Below are 4,245 nucleotides of genomic sequence, written 5' to 3'. Positions count from 1 at the left end.
TCAACGGTTCAAATCTAATTTTTTTTTAACATGTTTTGCACCAAAAAAGGAATCAATACTTTTCATTCCACTCTTGTCAACTTTAGCCTGAGCCTTCTGAGCTGTGGTCATTTTGCTATTTTCCTTTACAGTCTTGAAGTCTTTGAAATTAAACCTAGTGTAATCTTCTTTTGACTTTACAGGCTCATCTGATAACTTTGCTTTCTCTGATGGAGGGTTCGGCACTGAAGCTGGAGGTTTTGGAAGCTTTAAATATTTAGATGTCATCACTTGTTTAGGGATATAATCAGATATCAGACCATGGGCATAACAAACATAATCCTCGTCTTTGTCACTGGAAACCTGGCCACCAGAGAAAAATGCAGTAGACTGTACCCAGGCACTGACATTTACCTTACTGGTTTTTAATGCTGCCATAGTCTGATTAACCTTTTTTTCTAACCATTTTAATGTCTTCTCTTTGCTGTACTTGCAGTATTTCTTCATATCTATTTCTTTTTCTTCTGTAATGTGTCAAAGTAATTTCTCAAGTTCAAGAAGTCTCAGCAACAAGATGCAATCTGGGAACATGTCATCCATCACAACTTGATCCAGGGGCTGAAACTTCCCCTCTTTATCGGCCTTTATAAGGTAGTGGAGAAGCAGAAACAGCGGGTCCACAGGTGTGGCAAAGTGAAGAAGACCTCCTGATGGAACTGATTCATTTATAAACCAAGAATGGGTTTTTTTCCTTGAAAACTTTTATTTCAAAAGCTGCAGTAGACACATATTGAACAAGTAAATGGCTCCTTCCCCTGAACATGGGTTAGCCAGTTTTACCAACACAAGCCTACTTTTCATCTTCTTTGAAGCATCCTTTAAATACTCTCTAATCCCGGCAACCGCTAATCTGTTTTCCATCTCAAAAATGTTGTCATTTTGAGAATGCAGGGAGCAGGAACACGTGCGGCCAGGCGTGAGCCCTGTCCCTGCTGTTGGCACCGCCGGTCATGCCGCTCATCTGCTTCTGGCAGCCTCAGGCCTCAGCCCTCAGTGGCCAATGGCGGGAGAAGGTCCCTTGGTTTTTTGATGTATGATTCCAGTCTCTGCTTCCATGGCCACGTGGCTTTCTCCCACCTCTGTCTCCTTTTTGTTTTTTAATTGAAGGGTAATTGCTTTATAGAATTTTGTTTTCTGTCAAAACAACATGAATCAGCCATAGGTGTACATATGTCCTTCTAAGAACACTAGTCAGAGTAGGACTCACTCTAATGACCTTAATTTGCCTACATTTGCAATGACTCTGAGGCAAGAGATAGATGGGCCCCAGGCTCAGCAGCTGGAATTATTCCCTGTGGACAGATACTCCAAAGTAGCAGGATTTAGAGAAGAGCTGAGCCCTGCCCAGATAAGAGACCTCGTATTTCTCATTCTCAAGGTCAGTGAGACCTTCCCAACTATACATGCACAGAAAAGTTCCTCGGAGGTCAAAAGGGAGAGGGCATCACCTCATGTAAGTGATAGCAACCTACCCATAGGCCTCTCCGCTAGAACCCATCTTGGCTAAGAGGTGTGTGCTCACACATGGGAGGCCCCTGAGATACACCAAGTATATACCTTGCTCTGCCTGGTATATACTCACTTCAGGCAAAGAAAGATGATTGGCCACATAAAAGCCAGAAGAAATGCCTCATAAAAGTGATTCCAATTACCATGAAGGTAACTGCTGCAGCCTAGAATTACGGCACTCTGGCTGGCAACTGAAATCCTGCTTCAAGCCGCTGCAGGATGAGAAAACTCTGTTTCCAAATAAGGTCACATTCACAAGTACTGGGGATGAGGACTTCAAAACGTCTTTTTAGGGGCCACAATTCAATACATAAAGTCAATCAGATAAAGGAAAAGGAGATAAAGCCTTAGGCCAGCTCAGGACGGAGTTAGAATTGAGTTTTGCAAAAAGCCAAAACTGGAGGAATGCCAGGACCTTAAGTCATCCTGGCATCTCTGCTGCCTGGAATAGGCCTGGCCCAGAGTATATATTTGGAGAAGGCAATGGCACCCCACTCCAGTAACTCTTGCCTGGAAAATCCCATGGATGGAGGAGCCTGGTGGGCTGCAATCCATGGGGTTGCTAAGAGTCAGACACGACTTCACTTTCACTTTTCACTTTCATGCATTGGAGAAGGAAATGGCAACCCACTCCAGTGTTCTTGCTCGGAGAATCCCAGGGATGGTGGAGCCTGGTGGGCTGCCGTCTATGACTGCACAGAGTCGGACACGACTGAAGCGACTTAGCAGCAGCAGAGTATATATTATTATTAGCTCATTGGTTTAACTGAGAAATGGACAGAGTGAAGAGAGGAAAAGACTGAGGGAAGGTTGGAGAGAAGGCGTAAGACACAAGATATTCACTCCCTAGGTCATCACAGGCCACACCCATCCTTCCTGTCTCACTGTAACCGGTGTGGGGAATTTTGCACATTCATATTCCCTCCCTGGGCCCTGTAGCCTCTTAAATTTGTGACTTTGGCCCCTGAAGTTGAGGGAGAGTTTGAGTGGGTCTCCCAGAACTCAATGGATCATCTTTTGTCCATTAGCCATCTCTGAGGTTTGTTTCCATTGCTTTTTAAATAAATGTGGGATAAGGTATTCCTTGCCCTCCATAGTCCCAGTTCAGGGTGCTCTAGTTAACATCATCGTATTAATAAGTTTCTTAATTTTATCTTTTATCATCAAATCATAATCTGTTTACTCAAACATTTGTAGCAACGGTAATGAGCTGCTCACGATATTGGGCACTGGGACATCTGGGCCTTTTGAATTGTCAGAAGCCTTAACCCAAGTCCGCTTTCTTGCTGAGTCTGCAGGTCTCTGGCACTCTGTGCCCAAGCATATGTAAGGCGCATGTAGATCTCCCGGGAGACTTGTTAAAACACACAGTCCAATTGAACAGATGTGGGGCGACACCTGGGAGGGGAAGCCCATATTGACACCGAACGACAAGGATTCAAACTGCTAGGCCACGAAGAGTTATTCCACAACAGCAACCACAGTACCACAGTCGACCTCATACATCTGGCCAGGAGTGTTCTGCGCAGTTAAACCTAACGCGGAAAGCAGCATACCATGGAGGCAAGTCTCCCAGCGTCTCTGCCGGCAACCGCCCCTCCAGGCCTTCGCTGAGCCTCTATTGGCCACCCAACCAACGTGAGCGTCTCGTCACGTGGGGCCGCCGTCCAATCGCTGAACTCTCTCGATCTAGCCTGGTGTCTGTCGCGGCGAGCGCACACGTGGCAGGAAGGCCAAAGGCCGCTTGGGGTAAGGTGTGCGCCGCTGCCTTCCCCGACGGCTCCCCCGGATTCCAGCACCTCCTGCTGCCTGGAGCGATGTGGCGCTGCTTCTGGGAAGTATTCAAGTTCCTGTGCACCCGGGGCACATTCGGTTCGCTGAAGCTGGCCTTTGGAAACAAGGTGGACCCCGGGACGCTGCTGCGGCGGGCTGGATAGTGGGGAATGCGGAGGAGGGGCGCTGCGGGGCTCGCGGGGCTGGAGTGGGGCTGGGGACGCCGGGAATCGCCTCATCGGCAGCCTGGCGCTGCAGATAACGGGAGCAGGAGAGTATACGTCGAATCGAAGTCGCCCAATCTTCATCCATTGTAGGTGGGAAGAGATTTCGGGGACTGAGGCTTGTTCTCTTAGCTGGAACGTAAAATCTGATCTCCTATTGGGATAGTCCGCTTTCGAGGAAGACACACACCTACCTGCACTGTCTTTCATTTTAAGCCCTTTTGCCTGAACACTACTTTCCACGTGACTCAAGGTGAGAAGCCTGTTGCCCATATCTCGCTGGTAAAAATCTTTCTGTCTTTGTACCAGGTCTTAGTTGCGGCATGGGGATTAGTTGCAGCAACTAAAAGGAAAAAAAAAAAAAAAAAAAAACCTTGGGAATTCGGGATATCTTCAGTAGAAGGGAAAACTGAACGAAACGTTTTGGACATTCCTCCGAAGCTGAGAATTCCGAAACTGGCTCCCCATGTCTGCAGAGGTGTCACTTTTTGCCTCTCGCATAAGGAGTCAGAGGCCAGCTTCTCCTTGTTTCATTGTATCTGCGTACCCGGGGTTAGGCTGTGACCTGGACAGTAGGCAGTCTGATTCTTTAGATTTAAAGCTTATTTTGGACTAATCCAGTGGGAGCTGCTTGAGGTTAGTATCCTGTTGAGGTTAGTGTCTTGCTTAAAGTTAGTATCTGTTGGGTGGAATCCTTGGA

At 47.2% G+C, this 4,245-nt stretch overlaps 1 pseudogene; it reads right to left on the bottom strand.

Annotated features, from left to right (window-relative positions):
- On the bottom strand, positions 1–3,818 carry LOC113880468 (annotated as a pseudogene).
- Positions 3,819–4,245: the final 427 nt, after the last annotated feature.

This window comes from Bos indicus x Bos taurus, chromosome 22 (genome assembly GCF_003369695.1).
Source record: "Bos indicus x Bos taurus breed Angus x Brahman F1 hybrid chromosome 22, Bos_hybrid_MaternalHap_v2.0, whole genome shotgun sequence".
NCBI classification, from domain to species: Eukaryota; Metazoa; Chordata; class Mammalia; order Artiodactyla; family Bovidae; genus Bos; species Bos indicus x Bos taurus.
Note: the sequence above shows the minus strand (reverse complement) of the source record. Positions and strands in the feature narration are given on the sequence as shown.